The sequence below is a fragment of the Entelurus aequoreus genome, linkage group LG22 (genome assembly GCF_033978785.1).
Source record: "Entelurus aequoreus isolate RoL-2023_Sb linkage group LG22, RoL_Eaeq_v1.1, whole genome shotgun sequence".
NCBI lineage: Eukaryota > Metazoa > Chordata > Actinopteri > Syngnathiformes > Syngnathidae > Entelurus > Entelurus aequoreus.
In genome coordinates, this window is record NC_084752.1 from 37,719,466 (window position 1) to 37,729,042 (window position 9,577).

Genomic DNA, 9,577 nt, shown 5'->3' on the forward strand with positions numbered 1-9,577 from the left:
TATATAATTTATTTCTAGCACTGTGTAATTGCATGTCAATTTATTTGTCATCCGTTCCTTCTTTTGTGTAATATTTAAAGGCCTACTGAAAGCCACTACTAGCGACCACGCAGTCTGATAGTTTATATATCAATGATGACATCTTAACATTATAACACATGCCAATATGGCCGGGTTAACTTATAAAGTGACATTTTAAATTTGCCGCTAAACTTCCGGTTCGAAACGCCTCTGAGGATGCCGTATGCGCGTGACGTAGACCGGGGAACACGGGTATGCCTTCCACATTGAAGCCAATACGAAAAAGCTCTGTTTTCATTTCATAATTCCACAGTATTCTGGACATCTGTGTTGGTGAATCTGTTGCAATCATGTTCATTGCATTATGGAGAAGGAAGCCGAGCAAGCAAAGAAGAAAGTTGTCGGTGCGAAATGGACGTATTTTTCGAACGTAGTCAGCCACAACAGTACACAGCCGGCGCTTCTTTGTTTACATTCCCGAAAGATGCAGTCAAGATGGAAGAACTCGGATAACAGAGACTCTAACCAGGAGGACTTTTGACTTGGATACACAGACGCCTGTAGAGAACTGGGACAACACAGACTCTTACCAGGATTACTTTGATTTGGATGACAAAGACGCAGACGTGCTACTGTGAGTATGCAGCTTTGGCTTTTTTTTGCGTATGTACGTAACTTTTTTAAAATATATAAGCTTTATGAACCTTGGGTTAGGTGAACGGTCTTTTGGGCTGAGTGATTGTGTGTGTTGATCATGTGTTTGAATTGTATTGGCGTGTTCTATGGAGCTAGGAGCTAGCAGAGGAGCTAGCATAACAAAGACGCAGGTGTTTTTATGCAGGATTAATTTGTGGCATATTAAATATAAGCCTGGTTGTGTTGTGGCTAATAGAGCATATATATGTCTTGTGTTTATTTACTGTTGTAGTCATTCCCAGCTGAATATCAGGTCCCACCCGCCTCTCACAGCATCTTCCCTATCTGAATAGCTTCAACTCCCCACTAGTCCTTCACTTGCACTTTACTCATCCACAAATCTTTCATCCTCGCTCAAATTAATGGGGAAATTGTCGCTTTCTCGGTCCGAATCTCTCTCACTTCATGCGGCCATCATTGTAAACAATAGGGAACTTTGCGTATATGTTCAACTGACTACGTCACGCTACTTCCGGTAGGTGCAAGCCTTTTTTTTATCAGATACCAAAAGTTGCAATCTTTATCGTCGATGTTCTCTACTAAATCCTTTCAGCAAAAATATGGCAATATCGCGAAATGATCAAGTATGACACATAGAATAGATCTGCTATCCCCGTTTAAATTAAAACAATTCATTTCAGTAGGCCTTTAAGTCTGTAATCAGCCTGACCTAAGCCTTGGTTTTCTGTCATTTGACAAGTCTGATCTTGTTCAACTGTAAGTAGTTTAGCTATGATTATTGGATAGGATTCAAATCAAGAGTAAGATTACTAATTGAGTGTTAATATTTCAGTGGTCCAAAAGGTTAAGAATCCCTGACGTGGACCACAAGGAAGTGTTTAATAAACTAGTAGCATTGTTCACCATCCCACCTGTGTCACCTCAGACCTGTCCAGCATGGAGGAGAGGTTGCAGAAGTGTTTAATAAATTAGTAGCATTGTTCACCATCCCACCTGTGTGTCACCTCAGACCTGTCCAACATGGAGGAGAGGTTGCAGAAGTGTTTAATAAACTAGTAGCATTGTTCACCCTCCCACCTGTGTGTCACCTCAGACCTGTCCAACATGGAGGAGAGGTTGCAGAAGTGTTTAATAAACTAGTAGCATTGTTCACCATCCCACCTGTGTGTCACCTCAGACCTGTCCAACATGGAGGAGAGGTTGCAGTAGTGTTTAATAAACTAGTAGCATTGTTCACCATCCCACCTGTGTGTCACCTCAGACCTGTCCAGCATGGAGGAGAGGTTGCAGAAGTGTTTAATAAACTAGTAGCATTGTTCACCCTCCCACCTGTGTGTCACCTCAGACCTGTCCAACATGGAGGAGAGGTTGCAGAAGTGTTTAATAAACTAGTAGCATTGTTCACCATCCCACCTGTGTGTCACCTCAGACCTGTCCAACATGGAGGAGAGGTTGCAGTAGTGTTTAATAAACTAGTAGCATTGTTCACCATCCCACCTGTGTGTCACCTCAGACCTGTCCAGCATGGAGGAGAGGTTGCAGAAGTGTTTAATAAACTAGTAGCATTGTTCACCATCCCACCTGTGTCACCTCAGACCTGTCCAGCATGGAGGAGAGGTTGCAGAAGCGTTTAATAAACTAGTAGCATTGTTCACCATCCCACCTGTGTGTCACCTCAGACCTGTCCAGCATGGAGGAGAGGTTGCAGAAGTGTTTAATAAACTAGTAGCATTGTTCACCATCCCACCTGTGTGTCACCTCAGACCTGTCCAGCATGGAGGAGAGGTTGCAGAAGCGTGGCTACGTGAGGCTAACAGAGTTTGTAGCAGACATGACCAAAATCTTCGACAACTGCCGCTACTACAACCCCAGCGACTCGCCCTTCTACCAGTGTGCCGAGGTTCTGGAGAGTTTCTTTGTCCAGAAGCTCAAAGGCTTCAAAGCCAGCAGGTAAGAAGACTGTTGACCTTCTAAACAACCTGCAATCATTTTTGAATAATGACACAATAAGATGGTGTCAACCCAACCCAATTGGCAGCCGTATCGGTTGAAATGTAAACAATAGCCATCTCTAAATTTGAAGGGGAACTGCACTTTTCGGGGGGATTTTCGTATGTTTCACAATCTTTATGAAAGACATGACGACGGACGCATTTCTTTGTATACTACATTGTAACTCCTTTGTATACTACATTGTAACTCCTTTGTATACTACATTGTAACTCCTATATCTTTACAACGGAGCCAATAGGAGGGCCTCTATTCCTCCCATAAAACTCTATAAATAACCATCCAGAAAGTGCCAAAAACTCCATTTACATTTGGTGACTTGAATATGAGCAAGTATTAGTCATATTGTTATTATAAATATGAACAAGTATTAGTCATATTGTTATTATAAATATGAGCAAGTATTAGTCATATTGTTATTATAAATATGAACAAGTATTAGTCATATTGTTATTATAAATATGAACAAGTATTAGTCATATTGTTATTATAAATATGAACAAGTTAGTGATATTGTTATTATAAATATTAACAAGTATTAGTGATATTGTTATTATAAATATTAACAAGTATTAGTGATATTGTTATTATAAATATGAACAAGTATTAGTCATATTGTTATTATAAATATGAACAAGTATTAGTCATATTGTTATTATAAATATGAACAAGTATTAGTCATATTGTTATTATAAATATGAACAAGTTAGTGATATTGTTATTATAAATATTAACAAGTATTAGTGATATTGTTATTATAAATATTAACAAGTATTAGTGATATTGTTATTATAAATATGAACAAGTATTAGTCATATTGTTATTATAAATATGAACAAGTATTAGTCATATTGTTATTATAAATATGAACAAGTATTAGTCATATTGTTATTATAAATATGAACAAGTATTAGTGATATTGTTATTATAAGTGCTAACGCAGACAAACTATTTCTAGCGGCGACGTGATCGCTAGCGTGTGTTCCTATGTTTACATGATTGAGTGGTCTGCTGCTTCTTTGGAAGTTTATTGTAGAACATGAATCATAACTCTCACCTGGACAGAAGAATGCTGAGGACGTATTCCAACAAGTTGGTACACTTTGACAGCCAATTTTTACACAGAAATGTCGAGAAAGACACTTTGTCACACACACACAGCAGTCTGCATCATAATGACAGCAGACATTGTACAGTAAGTGATGTTTTATTATGTTTGTTGGCGCTCATGAAGTCTGCAGCGAGTAATAATCTGTGATGAAGATGTTTTGATGTGTTTTTGAAGTGAATGTGCCATGTATGCTTAAAATGATGAAAATATGTAAATATTACATGTTATAATAAATGTTACTACATTAAATACATACTTACAGTGTGTAGATATTACATGTTATTATGAATGTTACTACATGACATATATACTTACATCATGTATATATGACATGTTATTATGAATGTTACTACATGACATATATACTTACATCATGTATATATGACATGTTATTATGAATGTTACTACATGACATATATACTTACATCATGTATATATTACATGTTATTATGAATGTTACTACATGACATATATACTTACATCATGTATATATTACATGTTATTATGAATGTTACTACATGACATATATACTTACATCATGTATATATTACATGTTATTATGAATGTTACTACATGACATATATACTTACATCGTGTATATATTACATGTTATTATGAATGTTACTACATGACATATATACTTACATCATGTATATATTACATGTTATTATGAATGTTACTACATGACATGTATACTTACATCATGTATATATGACATGTTATTATGAATGTTACTACATGACATATATACTTACATCATGTATATATTACATGTTATTATGAATGTTACTACATGACATATATACTTACATCATGTATATATGACATGTTATTATGAATGTTACTACATGACATATATACTTACATTATGTATATATTACATGTTATTATGAATGTTACTACATGACATATATACTTACATCATGTATATATGACATGTTATTATGAATGTTACTACATGACATATATACTTACATCATGTATATATTACATGTTATTATGAATGTTACTACATGACATATATACTTACATCATGTATATATGACATGTTATTATGAATGTTACTACATGACATATATACTTACATCATGTATATATTACATGTTATTATGAATGTTACTACATGACATATATACTTACATCATGTATATATGACATGTTATTATGAATGTTACTACATGACATATATACTTACATCATGTATATATTACATGTTATTATGAATGTTACTACATGACATATATACTTACATCATGTATATATGACATGTTATTATGAATGTTACTACATGACATATATACTTACATCATGTATATATTACATGTTATTATGAATGTTACTACATGACATATATACTTACATCATGTATATATTACATGTTATTATGAATGTTACTACATGACATATATACTTACATCATGTATATATGACATGTTATTATGAATGTTACTACATGACATATATACTTACATCATGTATATATTACATGTTATTATGAATGTTACTACATGACATATATACTTACATCATGTATATATGACATGTTATTATGAATGTTACTACATGACATATATACTTACATTATGTATATATTACATGTTATTATGAATGTTACTACATGACATATATACTTACATCATGTATATATGACATGTTATTATGAATGTTACTACATGACATATATACTTACATCATGTATATATTACATGTTATTATGAATGTTACTACATGACATATATACTTACATCATGTATATATGACATGTTATTATGAATGTTACTACATGACATATATACTTACATCATGTATATATTACATGTTATTATGAATGTTACTACATGACATATATACTTACATCATGTATATATGACATGTTATTATGAATGTTACTACATGACATATATACTTACATCATGTATATATTACATGTTATTATGAATGTTACTACATGACATATATACTTACATCATGTATATATGACATGTTATTATGAATGTTACTACATGACATATATACTTACATTATGTATATATTACATGTTATTATGAATGTTACTACATGACATATATACTTACATCATGTATATATTACATGTTATTATGAATGTTACTACATGACATATATACTTACATCATGTATATATTACATGTTATTATGAATGTTACTACATGACATATATACTTACATCATGTATATATTACATGTTATTATGAATGTTACTACATGACATATATACTTACATCATGTATATATGACATGTTATTATGAATGTTACTACATGACATATATACTTACATCATGTATATATTACATGTTATTATGAATGTTACTACATGACATATATACTTACATCATGTATATATGACATGTTATTATGAATGTTACTACATGACATATATACTTACATCATGTATATATTACATGTTATTATGAATGTTACTACATGACATATATACTTACATCATGTATATATTACATGTTATTATGAATGTTACTACATGACATATATACTTACATCATGTATATATTACATGTTATTATGAATGTTACTACATGACATATATACTTACATCATGTATATATGACATGTTATTATGAATGTTACTACATGACATATATACTTACATCATGTATATATTACATGTTATTATGAATGTTACTACATGACATATATACTTACATCATGTATATATGACATGTTATTATGAATGTTACTACATGACATATATACTTACATCATGTATATATTACATGTTATTATGAATGTTACTACATGACATATATACTTACATCATGTATATATGACATGTTATTATGAATGTTACTACATGACATATATACTTACATCATGTATATATGACATGTTATTATGAATGTTACTACATGACATATATACTTACATCATGTATATATTACATGTTATAGTAAATGTTACTACATTACTTACAGTGCGTATATAAAACCTGGTGTGTATTAGACAAGGTGTTTTTTAAGGTCTTTATAGGCAGAATAGAGCGACTTCCATAAGCTCCATTGTAAGAAGACTTTTGATTGCATTTATTTACAAGTTAGAATGCATAAAGAAAATCCCTCCATCATCATGTCTTTCATAATGATTGTGAACGATTCCCCCAAAAAGTACAGTTCCCCTTTACGGTAAGATGATTTTAATCCGTGAAAAAGTAAGAAAACAGGTCATTATAAAGATAGGGTTTGAAAATGTGTACTTGCAAACCAGCAGGTGGGGCCAACACCAATTCTCCCCAAGCGAGTCAGAGCATTTCTTCCTGTCACACCCGTGTCACATTGGTCCCGCTTACAATGCATGACGTCACTTGTTTGCCACGCCCACATTGTGCCATGTGCTTAGATGGATGCACAGCAGGAGCTTCACCACAGAGTCTCCTATAGTTGCTCCAACAGGCTTGACAATAATAGCTGTGGCTGTAAGCAACCTCCTGATAAGCACCACAAGATGGCAGTAGCTGCATTATTGGCTATGTGTTGTGGGAAAGACTTGCTCGAACATGTCCGTGTGGGTCTTGTCAGGCACCCAAATTATTATCAAGTTAAAAATGAGCTTGTTATGTCTGTGAGTTTTCAAATGAAAAGAAAATAACTGCTGTGTAATTATTGCCTGTTTCCAATTACTGCTCTGTCCTCTCCTCTCTGTGCTTTCAGTAAATAAACATTCCAGATATAATTAGAGCATTTATGCTCATTAGATCATCGCAGGGGTGTCTTGGGGGCCACATTGGGCTAAAAGTAATTGGCCGAAAGCCCACTCCATGTAAAGTAACTGTATATAAGCATTTATATATACTGTAAATGCTGTGATTGTATAAGTGCAATTCATGGTTATTAAAGTGAATGACAAGAAAATGGCAGCAATGATATTGTCAATGATACTTTAGATGAAGTTGGGGGGGTTATTACATTCCTTATTAAATGAAGTGGCTGGACACCCCTGGATTATTGAGCCGTAGTCTGGACACCCCTGGATTATTGAGCCGTAGTCTGGACACCCCTGGATTATTGAGCCGTAGTCTGGACACCCCTGTATTATTGAGCCGTAGTCTGGACACCCCTGGATTATTGAGCCGTAGTCTGGACACCCCTGGATTATTGAGCCGTAGTCTGGACACCCCTGGATTATTGAGCCGTAGTCTGGACACCCCTGGATTATTGAGCCGTAGTCTGGACACCCCTGGATTATTGAGCCGTAGTCTGGACACCCCTGGATTATTGAGCCGTAGTCTGGACACCCCTGGATTATTGAGCCGTAGTCTGGACACCCCTGGATTATTGAGCCGTAGTCTGGACACCCCTGGATTATTGAGCCGTAGTCTGGACACCCCTGGATTATTGAGCCGTAGTCTGGACACCCCTGGATTATTGAGCCGTAGTCTGGACACCCCTGGATTATTGAGCCGTAGTCTGGACACCCCTGGATTATTGAGCCGTAGTCTGGACACCCCTGTATTATTGAGCCCTAGTCTGGACACCCCTGGATTATTGAGCCGTAGTCTGGACACCCCTGGATTATTGAGCCGTAGTCTGGACACCCCTGGATTATTGAGCCGTAGTCTGGACACCCCTGGATTATTGAGCCGTAGTCTGGACACCCCTGGATTATTGAGCCGTAGTCTGGACACCCCTGGATTATTGAGCCGTAGTCTGGACACCCCTGGATTATTGAGCCGTAGTCTGGACACCCCTGGATTATTGAGCCGTAGTCTGGATTATTGAGCCGTAGTCTGGATTATTGTGGCTGACATTTGATCTTGTGCTTGCTCTTCCACATGCTGCATGTGTTCATTCTCTCTCTCTCTCTCTCTCTTCCAGATTGTGATGTCAGACTCCTGGGTGCCAGGGTCACGCTCAAAACAAACAAAAAGAAAATTCACAATCCAGGAAGTAGTATTTGTTGTTTGACCTTGTGTAAGGCTTGTTTGACCTTGTGTAAGGCAGCACTAAAATCATTTGTCTATTGGAGGATTGGCAGCCATGTTGGTAACACCACAAGAAGGTATTTGTCTTTCCCTTGGATAGAAGCTTTCATTGGAGGATCTCTTCTCTGTGTAACATATATTTGTCATTTGTTTAGGAACACCTCACCTCACCTCACCTTACCTCACCTCACCTCCTAGCCAAGATGTTCTTGTATATAATTCTTCTCCAAGCAGATTGTCATGTCAAACATCTACAGTTTCACCAACATGGCTGCTTGGTCTGACCCACTGGCATCCATTACGTGTCTTTTCTATTTGTCCTAGTCAATATTTTTGTCATATTGTAAAGCTTTTAATAAAAAAAAGGAAACAACCAACCCTTTTTCTTTTCTTTGCCATCTCTGTAGGTCTCATAACAACAAACTGCAGCTCTGCTAAAAAGTCCAAAAAGTAGTTTGGAAAAGGAGTCCACTGTGGTCCCCAACCACCGGACCATGGCCCGGTACCGGTCCGTGGATCGATTGGTAATGGGCCGCACAAGAAATAAAAACATTTTTTATTTTTTATTTTTTATTTTTTTAATTAAATCAACATAAAGAACACAAGATACACTTACAATTAGTGCACCAACACAAAAAACCTCCCTCCCCCCATTTACACTCATTAATATTCTGCTTCCTACATTATATATCAATATATATCAATACAGTCTGCAAGGGATACAGTCCGTAAGCACACATGATTGTATTTCTTTTTATGAACCCCCCTGGCCCCCCCAGTCCCACGGACCGGGGGGGCCAGGGGCCAGTTACAAAAAGGTTGGGGA

General features: G+C 35.6%; 1 long non-coding RNA gene across 1 annotated transcript; it reads left to right on the forward strand.

The window, feature by feature from the left end:
• Positions 1-2,417: 2,417 nt before the first annotated feature.
• On the forward strand, positions 2,418-9,142 carry LOC133639423 (uncharacterized). Its single transcript, XR_009823787.1, has 3 exons — positions 2,418-2,628; positions 8,645-8,828; positions 8,907-9,142. It is a non-coding gene; the product is annotated as an uncharacterized LOC133639423 (long non-coding RNA).
• Positions 9,143-9,577: the final 435 nt, after the last annotated feature.